At 39.5% G+C, this 15,555-nt stretch overlaps 1 non-coding gene across 1 annotated transcript; it reads right to left on the bottom strand.

The window, feature by feature from the left end:
- Window positions 1-8,103: 8,103 nt before the first annotated feature.
- LOC112738498 (small nucleolar RNA R71) lies at window positions 8,104-8,207 on the bottom strand. The gene has a single exon (XR_003169456.1). It is a non-coding gene; the product is annotated as a small nucleolar RNA R71 (small nucleolar RNA).
- Window positions 8,208-15,555: the final 7,348 nt, after the last annotated feature.

The raw sequence follows: 15,555 nt of genomic DNA, 5'->3' as shown, positions 1-15,555 counted from the left end.
ACAAAGAGATTCCTAGCTTTTCAACTGTTCTAACATAGAATAGCAAGCAGTTGTTTGTTCTGATTGTCATCACCCATTGAACGAATCTGCTCCGTCGTGGTGTTCCACCAAGACCAAATTCAGTAATTGGATGGGTGGGGAGGCATAAACTCAGAGAACTATTGGACCTAGCATCTCTTATAGCTGGATATTGCATAAGATAGTGAGGGATTGTTTCGTCCTCTTTTTGGCAACGGGGACACAGTGCCGGTGTTGCAGAAAATTTCCAGTGAATCTGGGCTAGAACCGAAAGCCGATCATGGAGTCACTTCCAAATAAACAGTTTGATTTTGTGAGGGAGCTTCATCTTCCAAAGGTTGATCCAGGGGGCTTTTTGCTGCATATGTGTTGGACAGAGTTCAAGCGGAGGGTATAAGAATAGGTACGCCACTCTATAGCCTGAAATTATATTATACTTCTTTTGTTTGTTCAGTGCCCATTGGAGTGTGTCATCTCCACCTTCAATTTTCAAAGATAGAATTCTAGTTGAAATATCACTTGAAAAGATCTCTGTAATTAACGGCTGATTCTAAATTCTTTCTTCAATAATCAAGTCTTTTACTCTGGGAGCAACAATAGCCGAGTGTTGAACATTTATTGGCACAGTGAATGGATATGGGAGAGACAGCCATGGGTCATCAAACATACGAATGTTTATACCGTTACCTATTTTCTAGGTAAGTCCTTTCTCCACCACATTTCTACGTTGCAAAACACTTCTCCGTCCTAAGAAGGGAGTGTTCCAGGTTCTGCATTTAGAATATTTTTGTTTCTGAAATATTTACCTCTGTAAATTCTGGCCAATAGAGAATTAGAATGTGTTGCTATTCTCCAGTATTATTTGCCTAACAGAGCAAGGTTTTGAGCCTTAAGGTCTTTAAAACCAAGACCTGCTTCCTTTCTTGGGCGGGTCATAGTGTCCCAACTGATCCAGGCCAGTCGCCTCTTATTTCCTTTTTGACCCCACTAGAACTGAGTCAGTAAAGAGTGAATATCGGAGATTAGACTGTCTGGTAATCTGAAGCAGGAGAGAGTGTAAATTGGGATGGCCTCCCCAATTGCCTTTAATAAAACTAATCTTTCCCCAGCAGACAATAGATTACGCTTTCAACCTTGAATTTTTTTCTGTACCTTCTCCTTAACCATGTAAAAAGTGGCTCTTTTTGATCTATTAACAACAGATGGCAGCCCCAGATATTTATCTTAAGCTCCTATGTGGGAAATGTTTAAGGAGGCAGACAGACGAGCACGAGAGTCAGGAGGTGTGTTATGACTGAAAAAAATTGCAGACTTGCCAAGATTAACTTTCAGACCGTTGAAGCACTCGTACGTAGTTAATAAATCAAGGATATTTCTACAAATAGTTGAAATAGCCTTACAAAAAAAATAGAGACGTCTGCAAATAGAAGATGATTGACCTTAGGATAATGCCTGTTAATCTGAATGCCCTCAATGAGACTGTTTTGATCTGCTTTGTGTAGCAATAAAGAGAGACCTTTTGTACAAAATAAGAAAAGATAGGGAGAAAGAGGATCTCCTTGGCGGAGACCTCTTTGTGGTTTGAAAAACCATAGGGTTGTCCTTCCATAATCACAGAATAATAAACAATCGTCACTAGTTCACGAATCCAAATAATCCAAAGGGGATTGAATCCTATTTTCTCCAACATAAACCACAAAAAGTTCCACTCTACTCTGTCGTAGGCGTTACTCATATGAAATTTGAGGGCCATCTCATGTTCCAGACCTTGTTTTTCGTTCTTGAGGTAATGCATACATTTATGGGCAATTAAGATATTATCAGAGATAAGTCGGTCTTTAATAAAAGCACTCTGAGAAGGGCGGATAAGCTTATGCATCATTCCTTGAAGTCTGTGAACTATGAATTTAGAAATAATTTTATAAACTACAGAAGAAAGGCTAATTGGTCTCATCTGTGACATATCTTTAGCATCTGTGACTTTTGGGATCAGACAAATTTGTGTGTGGTTGAAACTTTTCAATATGCGACTGATGAGTAAAATTCTTTGATGGTATAGAATTTCTACAAATGAATGAATTCTCGTTGCAAGTATAGTTCTACACCAACAAACAATTCTCACATCAAAAGTATTGGTTGTCACAAGTACAAACCCCAATAAGAATTAACCGAAGTATTTAGACTCTGGGTCATCTCACAAGGAATTGCAATGAAGTGAATGATTATTGGCTATGAAGGACAAGGGGTTTGATTTTTAATTGACAAGAAAAATAGATGACAAGAAAAGTAAATCAAGCAAGTATTTAAAGAAGACAAGTAATAAAGAGAAGCAATTAATAAAGGAAGACATTCATGGTAAGGATTGAGATCATAGGCTTTCCATCCTAGTCACTAATAACAATAATTAACAAGAATTTATCTTATTTCGTCATCTCCAACATTGGAAGGTGTAAGTTATCTTCCATGAGAGAAAGTCAAACAAGATTAACTAATCTCAATCCAAATGTCCCAATCAACTCACTAATTAAATTAGCAAGAGATTAGAGTCAATGGAAACAATATTAACTAACAACTCTAGATTACCAATCTAAATTGGGTTTTCATGACTCAAGATTACCTAATTACTCTTTCTAAGCCAAGAATGCTCAAAGTCTACTCTATAGCCCAACCAAGCATTTTGTCAAACACTTGGTGGGTACAAAAGGAAAGCATAGTAAAAGTGTAAGAATGATAAATCTACCAACTATCAATTGCAAAAAAAGTAAATTCACAACTAAATCATCAATAAAGGAAACATAAAACATCAAATTTCATTAAATGTAAACCAAATCCAATATAGAACATTCATGAACATAAAAGAGAGCATAAAAGGAAAATTAACACTAGAACTAAGAGGAATGAAGTATTAGAAGCAAGAATTCATAAAAGAAACAAGATGAAAACATGAAATCAAAGCTAGATCTAAGAGAGATTAACCTAAGAACCCTAATTCTAGAGAGAAGAGGGAGCTTCTCTCTCTAGAAACTAACCTACATGATGATAAGTTACAAACAATTGCTCCCCCTTTGCCCAAGCTTGAATTCTGCATGAAATAGCATCAGAAACAAGTTGGAATTGGGCCTGGACAGCTCAGAAATCGCCCCCAACATTTTGCCTTTAAGTGAGTCACGTGCGAGTATCGGCGCGTACGCGCCATGTGCGCGTGCGCGTCGATTGGCTATTTCTTCATCCACGCGGACGCGTCATGTACGCGTGCGCGTCTCTATGCGAAGTCACTTTTGCGCGCGCGCGCCTTGTACGCTTGCGCACCCATCGATGCATTCCCAATTCTTGTTTCCTCATGCATTCTCCACTTTGTGTGCTTCTTTCCTCATTTCTTTCATCCAATACTTGCCTTATGAACCTGAAATCACTCAATAAACACATCAACACATCGAATGGAATTAAGGTGGATTAAAATCACCAATTTAAGGGCTTAAAAAGCATGTTTTTACATTTAAGCATAAATTAAGGGAGAATTACAAAACCATGCTATTTCATTGAATAAATGTGGGAAAAAGTGAATAAATCTCCTAAAATAAGCACAAGATAAACCACGAAATCAGGGTTTATCAAATCTCCCCACACTTAAACTAAGCATGTCCTCATGCTAAAATCAAGAAAGAAGCAAAGGGTATCAACATTTATTCAATGCAAACTAACTACATGCAACCTATCTATATGCAATCTATGTACATGAATGCAACAACTTGGTCAAAATAAGTCAACTTCCAAGAATACATATATAAGTATAAGGGCTAAAGCCATAGCAGTCAAAGCAAACCCACAATTGAATTGAATCATTGAAAGAATTTACAAACTTGCAAGAAAAGATGATCACGAGTGGAAACATGTAATTGAGCGATCGAACCCTCACCGGATGATCATGCTTTCCAAGATTTGTTTTTCATCTAACAATCAACAATTACTTTATGCATGCATACAAGTATCATGAGGGCTTTCCCATAGGTTGTAATGGGGCTAGGGTCAAGGTAGGATGCATATGGTCAAGTGAGCTTGAAATTTGAATCTTTGATTAACTTAAACTTTCCACCTAACCTATGACAACCTATACAATTCTAAACAAACCTAACTACCCATTCTTCACTTTTCCATACACTCATGCATTCTCCTTTGATCACCACACATATGCATTGATTTTTATTGAACCTTTAACTTTGGGGCATTTTTGTCCCCTCTTTATTGCTTTTCTTTTTCTTTCTTTTCTATTTTTTTCTTTTATATATATATATATATATATATATATATATATATATAAGAACATCAATGCATATGGTTTACACATGATTAATACATGAGTATGTACCCAATTTCCCAAAATTTTGACAAAATGCAAAAATACACTTTCATCCCAACCAATGTTTCTAACTCTCCCAAACTTGAATGATAAGCACTCGCACTAGCCTAAGCTAATCAAAGATCCAAACAAGAGACATTTATTATTTTTCGCTTTAGGCTTGCAATGTGCTAAAATTGAGAACAAATGGGTTAAGCATAGGCTCAAAATTGGTTGACAATGGAAGATAAAAGGTAAGGCCATTTGGGTAAGTGAGCTATTTGAAACGATGGCCTCAATCATATAAATGCATGTATATATAGAATAATGGACATATAGAATCAAACAAATCAAAGATTACAATCATAGAAAGAGAATAATTGATGCCAGGGCATTTTAGCCAGTTTCACTGACCTTTTCTTTACTGTTTTTAGGGTAGTTTCATGCATTTCCTTAGAAAATAAGCTCGTTTTGGGTAGATATTCATTTACATCTTGATTCAAGCATACATTGTGCACTTTACATGATTTCATGAGGATTTTGCATGAATTTAATGACAAATTGGGTGTTGCATTTCCCATGACTTGGACTAGAACTTTGATGCACTTTATTGCTTGATTTCAGGACAAAGGAAGCAAAGAAGAACCACATTAGTAGCTACGTTAGTTACACTAAAGTTAACACTAATGTGGAATGGGAGTAACTTGCAAAGTTAATGAGAAAAGTCATTGCCAATAACGCTCTCGAAGCCATCATTGCCCACATTAAGAGTCACGTTAACTAAGCTAACGTGAACTCTAACGTGGAAGAAAAGAAATGGAGCCAACGTTAGTGACACTTAACATTATCACTAACGTTGGACCAAGCTCATAAGTGGCCACGTTAGTTGCCACGTTAACTTAGTTAACGTGGCCTCTAACGCTAAGAAGAAAAGGGGAAGCCAACGTTAGTGTCATTCAACTTTCTCACTAACGTTGGCCAAGTCACAAGAAGCCACATTATCCCACGTTAACCTAGTTAACGTGGAAGCTAATGTGAAGAAACTAGGTGGTCGACAACGTTAGTGACACCAAACATTGTCACTAACGTTGGGATGAACACACACTATCCCCAAGAAGCCACGTTAACTCCCACGTTAACCTAGTTAACATGGAAGTTAACGTGAAGAAACTAGGTGGTCGACAACGTTAGTGACACCAAACATTGTCACTAACGTTGGAAGGAGCCAACACAAGCCACAATGAGCCACGTTAACTCCCACGTTAACTTAGTTAACGTGGAAAGTTAACGTGAGGAGAAGGATGATGAGCCAACGTTAGTGACATTCAACATTGTCACTAACGTTGGAGATGGCTAGCACAGCCACGTTAGAAGCCACGTTAACCTAGTTAACGTGGACTCTAACGTGGGAGCTAAGGGGCACATTGGAACGTTAGTGACAATGTTAAGTGTCACTAACGTTCTCGAAGGTTGGCAAGCCGACGTTAAAAGAGCCACGTTAACTAAGTTAACGTGGACTCTAACGAAGGGAAGGGGGAGGCTTCTCAACGTTATTGGGAAAGTTGAGTCCCAATAACGTGCGCGAAGGACAAAGAGGCAACGTTAGTGGCAACGTTTGTGCCACTAACATTGAGGTTAACGTGGCTCTTACTTGGGTGAGGAACGTTAGTGAAAAAGTTGAATGTCACTAACGTTCTCGAACCCATATTTTCACTGAACGTTAACACCACTAACGTCCTGAGCTAAAGTCTCTGCCCACTTCACACTTTCTCTCTGCAAGTAAAGCCAAGCCCAATGAAGAAGATAATTGCTTCAAACTCAAGATCCAAAGGCCCAGACCCAAGACTTGAAGAGCCAACTTGAAGAGTAGAAGAGTAGTATATATATGAGTAGCTTTGAATTAAATTGGGAGATGGAAAATATAGGGAGCCTCTGGGCATAGAATTACTCTCTGTATTTACTTTCTCTGCACTTCTAGTATCATCATGTATTCTCCATCTTTGTTTTCATTTTCCAGAGCTATGAACAACTAAACCCCTTTCATTGGGTTTGGGAGCTCTGTTGTAATTTAATGGATCAATACTAGTTTTCACTATTCTTCTTCTCTCTTTTCTCTTGATTTTACTTGAAAGCTTTCGATCTTCATCCAATTGGGTAGTTATCTTGGAAAAGAAGCTATTCATACTTGGATCTCTTCTGAACCTTGAAAGAGGAATGAAGAAATCATGCTAGAAATGCTTTCTCATGCTGGACCAAATTGGGTTTGGATGGATATGTGACTATAATCTTCTCAACACTTGATTTGGGAAATGCATGTGGTATAATCAGTGACCATACTTCATCTCTTCTCATGAGCAATTGACCAAGGAATTGGCTATTGATCAAGATTTGAGAGATTGAATTACAAGAAATTGTAATTCAATCACTTAAGATTGCCAAGGAGATCAATGAGTGCATTGATTGAGGAAGAGATGAAAATGAAATTGATCCGGAGAATGCAACATCTCCTAAGCCCAATGAACCCCCATTTCTGATCTTACCCATTCTCTTTAATTTCTGTTACTTACTTTTATGAGCAATTCCCCCATTCCCATTTACAATTCTGCAATTTACTTTCAGTCATTTACTTTCAGTTCTTTAATTCTAGCATTTACTTTTTTTGTCATTTACCTTCCCGCCATTTTATTTTCTGCAATTCTAAACTCAAATCCTGGATTCGCTCAACTAGAACATTCCTCTAAGTAAAGTTGCTTGATCAATCAATCCTTGTGGGATTCGACCTCACTCTATTGTGAGTTTTTACTTGACGACAAATTCGGTACACTTGCCGAAGGAAATTTGTTATGAGACAAGTTTTCCGTGCATCAAGTTTATGGCGCCGTTGCCGGGGTTTGATTGTGCATCAACAATGATTAAATTGGAAGATAACTAGATTGAGCATTTTATTTTTTGTTTGATTTAATTTTCTGTTTGAGTTATTTACTTTCTGTTTTAGTTAATTTCTTCCCTTCCCCTTACTTTTTCTTTGTTATTTACCATTCATTTCACTAACCCACTAACTGTTTGATATATTGCATCACTCACACTAACAGTAATTCTGACAGATATACTTTCTGCACCTATTCTCTTTGCTTGTACTTGTTGGTTGTATGACAGGGAGAAGAAGCGGGGCTTCAACTTTCTTTGATTCTGAACCTGAAAGAACCTTCCTTAGACTAAGGAGGGAGGCAAGAGAAAAACGTGTAGTTGGTGCTGAAGAAGAGGAGGAACACTTTGAGGAATACTTTGAACCAAACATGGAAGAAAACATGGAAAACCATCATGAAGAAGAGACTTACAACCATGGCGGAAGAGGTCGAGCAAATCATGCTGGGGAGGATAGAAGAGTTTTAGGCTCTTACATCAATCCAAACCCAGGAAACTGTGGAAGTAGCATTCAAAAGCCAACCATCCATGCCAACAATTTTGAACTAAAACCACAGCTCATCACCCTTATTCAGAACAACTGTTCGTTCGGAGGAAGTGTCCAAGAAGACCCCAATCAACAGCTAACCACATTCCTGAGAATATGTGACACAGTGAAGTCTAATGGTGTTCATCCTGACGCCTATAGACTGCTCTTATTTCCATTCTCACTCAAGGATAAGGCAGCCAAGTGGCTGGAGTCTTTCCCAAAGGAGAGCTTGACAACTTGGGAAGATGTGGTGAACAAATTCTTAGCAAGATTTTACCCTCCTCAACGAATCAATAGGCTGAGAGCTGAGGTCCAAACTTTCAGGCAACAAGATGGTGAGACTCTGTATGAAGCATGGGAGAGGTTTAAAGACCTAACAAGGAGGTGTCCACCTGACATGTTCAATGAATGGGTGCAGCTGCACATTTTCTATGAAGGGCTCTCCTATGAGTCAAAGAAGGCAGTAGACCATTCATCCGGAGGATCTTTGAACAAGAAGAAGACCATTGAGGAGGCCATAGATGTCATTGAAACTGTAGCAGAGAACGACTACTTCTATGCCTCCGAAAGAGGGAACACAAGAGGAGTAATGGAGCTAAACAATGTAGATACTCTGCTGGCCCAAAATAAGCTCATTACCCAGTAGCTGGCTGACCTCACCAAGAAGATGGAGAGGAACCAAGTAGCAGCAATCTCCACTTCATCAACAACCCAAGAAGGAGTGAATGAAGAAGCAGAGGGTAGTCAGGAGCAAGCCAACTATATTGGGAATTCACCTAGGCAAAACCATGATCCATACTCCAAGACCTATAACCCTGGATAGAGGAATCACCCAAACTTTGGGTGGGGAAATCAACAAGACCAAAGCCTTGATCAAAGACGCCCAAATCCAAACAATGTAGCCCACCAACACTTCACATCTAGACCATATTAACACCCCCATAACAGCACCTCTCCATATCCATATCAAAACCAAAATAACTCACCTCATCCTTCCATCTCTAATCATGATCTACAATCATTGGATGACAGAATCTCAAAGATTGAGAATCTACTTGAAGGCATAAGCAAAGAGATTCAAGATAGTAAAGCGTTCCGAGAAGAGGTGATGTCCAATATGCAGAATCAGGATGCTGCCATCAAGAAACTTGAGACACAAATTGGCTACTTATTCAAGCAAATTTCCAGCCACAACCTTCGTAGTAATACTAGCTCAACACAAAGGGAGGAGTGTCAGGCTATCACCCTTAGGAGTGGGAAGGAACTGAAGGAAACCCCCCAGAAACCACAAGAAGAGGACTCAAATAAAGAGGAAGAAGAGCAGGACGAAGCTCGAGTTCCCACTTTGAGTTCACAAAAAGGGGAAGGAGTGCTGAAGCCAGACGCCCCAAGAGTCCCATACCCTCAGCAATGAAAGAAGAAAGGGGATGACAATCAGTTTTCGAGATTTTTGGAAATCTTCAAGAAACTGCAAATCAACATACCCTTTACTGAAGCAATAGAACAAATGCCACTCTACGCCAAGTTCTTGAAGGAGCTCATGACTAAGAAGAGAAGCTGGAAGAATAAAGAGACTGTGATACTAACCGAAGAATGTAGTGCTATCATTCAGCATAAACTACCCCAAAAATTGAAGGATCCCGGGAGTTTTCAGATCCCTTGTATTATAGGAGAAATCACAGTGAAAAAGGCTCTTTGTGACTTAGGAGCCAGCATCAATTTGATGTCGGTAGCTATGATGAGAAAGATGAAGATTGAGGAAGCTAAACCAACAAAGATGGCCTTACAATTGGCAGACCGATCGTTCAAGTTCCCGCATGGCGTCGTAGAAGATTTGCTGGTGAAAGTGGGAGATTTTATCTTCCCAGCAGACTTTGTAGTGCTTGACATGCAGGAGGAAGCCAAAGCTTCCATCATCCTAAGAAGGCCATTCTTGGCCACTGCTGGAGCTGTCATTGATGTACAAAAAGGAGATCTCACCCTGAGATTACACAATGAAAAGATGACGATCAATGTGTTCAAGGCCATGAGTTACCCACCAGAGCAAATGGGAGAGTGTATGAGGTTGGACTCACTTGAAGATGCAGTGCAGGAAAGTTTTGAAGAAGAAGAACCTGAAGGTATAATAGAGGAGGAGTCTACGTTTAGTGAAGAGGTTGCAACAGTAGAGAGTCAAATACAAGGTGCACCAAAGGAAGAGAACGAAAAGTCAGAAGCACCCAAACTTGAACTCAAAGCATTGCCACCCTCTCTCAAATATGCATACTTAGGAGAAGATGAAAATTACCTAGTAATTATAAGCTCATGCCTCAGCCAAGATCAAGAGGATGAATTGCTCAAAGTACTGCAAAACCACAAAGATGCCATTGGTTGGACTCTTGCTGACTTGAAGGGGATAAGTTCTGCCATATGTATGCACAAGATACTGTTGGAAGATGATGCCAAACCATCCATTCAATCCCAAAGGAGGTTGAACCCAATTATGAAGGAAGTGGTGCAGAAAGAAGTTATGAAGTTGTGGCAGGGAGGAATAATTTACTCGATCTCAGACAGCCTCTGGGTTAGCCCCGTGCATGTTGTCCCCAAAAAAGGGAGGAATTACCGTGGTTCCCAATGAGAAGAACGAACTAATTCCTACAAGGACAGTCACAGGATGGCGGATGTGCATAGACTACAGGAAGCTCAATGAGGCTACACGAAAAGATCATTTCCCCCTTCCATTCATGGATCAAATGTTGGAAAGATGGTGCACGAATTGTGAATCACACTTTTCACAGCTCGTACCACTAACCAGCAAGTGCACTGGGTTGTCCAAGTAATACCTTACATGAGTAAGGGTCGAATCCCACGGAGATTGTTGGTTTGAAGCAATCTATGGTTATATTGCAATTCTTAGTCAGGAAGTCAATTATATTTATCAGTTGAATTGCGAATAAACAAGAGAGCATGTGTTAAAGGTTACTTGTTATGCAGTAATGGAGAATATGTTGGAGTTTTGGAGATGCTTTGTCTTCTGAATCTCTGCTTTCCTCTGTCTTCTGATTCACGCACGCACGTCCTTCTATGGCAAGCTGTGTGTTGGTGGATCACCATTGTCAATGGCTACCATCCATCCTTCCAGTGAAAAGGGTCCAGGTGCGCTGTCACCGCACGACTAATCATCTGCAGGTTCTCAGTCGTACCGGAATAGGATTTACTATCCTTTTGCGTCTGTCACTACGCCCAGCACTCGCGAGTTTGAAGTTCGTCACAGTCATCCAATCCCAGAAACCTACTCGGAATACCACAGACAAGGTTTAGACTTTCCGGATTCTCATGAATGCCGCCATCGATCTAGCTTATACCACGGAGATTCTGATTAAGGAATCTAAGAGATATTCATTCAATCTGATGTAGAACGGAGGTGATTGTCAGAAACACGTTCATGGATTGAGGAAGGTGATGAGTGTCACTGATCATCACCTTCTCCATAATTAGGCGCGAATGGATATCTTAGATAGGAACACGCATGTTTGAATGGAAAACAAAAATACTTGCATTAATTCATCGAGACACAGCAGAGCTCCTCACCCCCAACAATGGAGTTTAGAGACTCATGCCGTCAAAGAGTACAAAATTCAGATCTAAAATGTCATGAGATACAAAATGAATCTCTAAAAGTTGTTTAAATACTAAACTAGTAATCTAGGTTTACAGAAAATGAGTAAACTATAACAGATAGTGCAGAAATCTACTTCTGGGGCCCACTTGGTGTGTGTTGGGGCTGAGACTAAAGCTTCTCACGTGCCTGGGGCTGTTTTGGGCATTCAACGCCAGCTTTGGATCCTTTTCTGGCGTTGAACTCCAACTTGCAACTTGTTTCTGGCGCTGGACGCCAGAATTGGGCAGAGAGCTGGCGTTGAATGCCAGTTTACGTCATCTATCCTTGAGCAAAGTATGGACTATTATATATTGCTGGAAAGCCCTGGATGTCTACTTTTTAACGCAATTGGAAGCACGCCATTTGGAGTTCTGTAGCTCCAGAAAATCCATTTTGAGTGCAGGGAGATCAGAATCCAACAGCATCAACAGTCCTTTTTCAGCCTGAATCAGATTTTTGCTCAGCTCCCTCAATTTCAGCCAGAAAATACCTGAAATTATAGAAAAACACACAAACTCATAGTAAAGTCCAGAAATGTAGATTTTGCCTAGAAACTAATGAAAATAAACTAAAAACCAACTAAAACATACTAAAATCTACATGAAATTAACCCCAAAAAGCGTATAAAATATCCGCTCATCACAACACCAAACTTGAACTGTTGCTTGTCCTCAAGCAACTAGACAAATAAAATAGAAGACTAATAAGTCAAGAAGCAATAATATCTTAGAGTTTTTGAGTGAAGCTCAGATTCTAATTAGATGAGCGGGACTAGTAGCTTTTTGCTTCCGAACAGTTTTGGCATCTCGCTTTATCCATTGAAGCTCAGAGTGATTGGCATCTATAGGAACTTAGAATTCAGATAGTGTTATTGATTCTCCTATTCCAGTATGATGATTCTTGAACACAGCTACTTTATGTGTCTTGGCCGTGGCCCTAAGCACTTTGTTTTCCAGTATTACCACCGGATACATAAATGCCACAGACACATAATTGGGTGAACCCTTTTAGATTGTGACTCAGCTTTGCTAAAGTCCCCAATTAGAGGTGTCCAGGGTTCTTAAGCACACTCTTCTTTTTGCTTTGGACCTTGACTTTAACCGCTCAGTCTCAAGTTTTCACTTGACACCTTCACGCCACAAGCACATGGCTAGGGACAGCTTGGTTTAGCCGCTTAGGCCAGGATTTTATTCCCTTAGGCCCTCCTATACACTGATGCTCAAAGCCTTGGGATCCTTTCTATTACCCTTGCCTTTTGGTTTTAAGAGCTTTGGCTTTTTCTTCTTGCTTTTTCTTTCTCTCTCTCTCTCTTTTTTTTCTGCAAGCTTTGTTCTTTGCTGCTTTTTCTTGCTTCAAGAATCATTTTTTTGATTTTTCAGATTATCAATAACATGTCTCATGTTCATCATTCTTTCAAGAGCCAACATATTTAACAGTCTTAAACAACAAATTCAAAAGACATATGCACTGTTCAAGCATTCATTCAGAAGACAGAAAGCATTGCCACCACATGTTACTAATTAGAATTTTTCTTATTAAAAACTCAAATTTTATTGCCTCTTATTCAAAAGATCTACTATTTTATTCATGTTTGCTGATGATGAGAAAAATAGACTATAACTTAATTGGAGGTAAAATCAAAATAGACACTAATTACTACTATATGACTCCTAAGGTAAACTCCTATGACGACAACTATCACAGAGTTAAAGCAGAAATTGGAATTTAACAACCTTTGTTCTGGGAAGTGGATGTTCCTCGGATCTGTGGGGTGCTTGGTCCTTCAAGAGATAACTTCTGGCGCTTCAAGTCCCTCAAGTCACGCCCTTGCTCTTCCTGTTCTTTAATTAAATAGCAAAGAATTTGACTTTGTTCCTTCTGTTCCTTTATTATTTGTTCCATAGCTTCTTGCATCTTGGTAATTGATGTTTCAAGATACTCCCAATATTCAGATTGAGGGATTTCTGGGAGAAATTCCTGTGTTTTCTTCTTGATGGGGTCATCCTGTGCTTGTTGTTTTTCCATTGATGCTTTGGTGATTGGTTTCTCAATTGAGATATACTCAGTTATTCCCATCCTTACTCCAGCGTCCTTGCAGAGCAGAGAAATCAAGCTTGGGTAAGCCAACCTGGCCTCTTTAGAATTTTTATTAGCAATTTTGTAGAATTCAGTTGAAATTAGTTGATGAACTTCCACTTCTTTTCCCATCATGATGCAATGGATCATCACTGCTCTTTTAACAGTGACTTCAGAACTGTTGCTAGTGGGCAGCAGAGAATGCCCAATGAAGTCCAGCCATCCTCTGGCGACTGGTTTGAGATCTTCCTTTTTGAGTTGATTTGGGACACCCTTCGTGCTAGTGGTCCACCTTGCTCCAGGGATACATATATCCTCTAGAATCTTATCCAGGCTCTTGTCTGTTCTCATTATTCTCCTGTTGAAAGAGTCTGGATCATCTTTCAGCTGAGGTAGCTTTAAGATCTCTCTAATCTTGTCAGGGACGGTATGAACAATCTTTCCTCTGACCACGGTCCGATATTCATAGAAAGCAGTTCCAGATAGTTTTTGCTTGTCAGTCTGCCACATATTAGCATAGAACTCTTGGACCATATTCCTTCCCACTTTCGTCTCAAGATTAGCTAGGACCTCCCAGTTCCTGATTCGAATTTGCTCCTGGATCTCCGAATATTCGTCTTCTTTCAGATCGAATCTAACTTCTGGGATCATTGATCTTAGACCCATTATTTTGTAATAATGGTCTGAATGTTCTTTAGATAAGAACTTCCCTTGATTCCAAAGTGGTTTTGGAACGCTCTCTTTCTTGCCTCTTGAAGTGGGTTATTTTCCCTTAGGAGCCATGATCTCAGTGATCACAGATAAACACACCAAACTTAGAGGTTTGCTTGTCCTCAAGCAAAAGAAAAGAAAGGAGCGGGATAGAAGGAGAGCTAGGTGCAATTGTTGATGGAGGGGGGGGGAGGCCGAACCCATATTTAAAGGGGGGGGGGTGGGTTCGAAAATTTAGAAAAGATATGATAAAAAAGATTGATTTGAAAAAGATAAGATAGAAGATATGATAAGAGAGGATATAGTTTAAAATTGAAAAGATATGAAAATTTTTTGAAAAAGATAAATCTAGATTTTGAAAAAGATAATGTGGAGATTTGAAAAAGATATTAGTTGAAAAGATAGATTTGTTTTGAAAATTTGAAAAAGAGTTGAATTGAATTGAAAAAGAGGGTTTGTGCTTATGGATTAAGATATATTTGATATTTTTAAGGTAGGGTTTTTAGAAATTAGGGTTTTTAGAAATCAGGGTTCTTAACATGTTTATGCAAAAAATCATGAATTGAAGCATGAAAATTAAGATTAGAATGAAAAAATATGAAGAAAAAATGAATTTACCTCCTCCCCATCATCCTGGCGTTTGAACGCCCAAACGCTGCATGTTTTGGGCGTTTAGCGCCCAAATGCTGCCTCTCCTGGGCGTTCAACGCCCAGCTGCTGCTTCTTTCTGGCGTTGAACGCCAGGAATTCCTTTGTTACTGGGCGTTTTTCTGAACACCCAGAATGCTGTAAATCTGGCGTTAAACGCCCAGAAAGAGCTTCTTTCTGGTGTTTAACGGCCAGATAGCTATCCTCACTGGCGTTCAACGCCCAGTGGATGCTTCTGTTGGGCGTTGAACGCCCAAAACAGACTTTTACTGGCGTTTTCTTACCAGTGAGCTCTTTTTCTCTGTTTTGTGTGCAGAATCCTTCTGTAACCCTGTGAACTTATACAATTGACTCTTTACCTTACGATCAGTGAACTTTATATAAACAAACAAATAAAAATAAAAATAGGGCAAAATGCTTAGAGGATTGATACCCCATGGCTGGACTGCCTCCCAGCAAGCGCTTCTTTATTGTCTTTAGCTGGACATTGCTGAGCTTTTAGTCTAGCTTCAGCCTTGAGCACTCTTGCTCAACATTGCCTTTAAGATAGTGCTTGATTCTCTGTCCATTGACAATGAACATTTTTTCAGAATCAATATCTTGAAGCTCCACATAACCATATGGTGATACACTTGTAATCACATATGGTCCCCTCCACCGGGACTTCAGTTT

Source organism: Arachis hypogaea, chromosome 13, assembly GCF_003086295.3.
Source record: "Arachis hypogaea cultivar Tifrunner chromosome 13, arahy.Tifrunner.gnm2.J5K5, whole genome shotgun sequence".
NCBI classification, from domain to species: Eukaryota; Viridiplantae; Streptophyta; class Magnoliopsida; order Fabales; family Fabaceae; genus Arachis; species Arachis hypogaea.
Note: the sequence above shows the minus strand (reverse complement) of the source record. Positions and strands in the feature narration are given on the sequence as shown.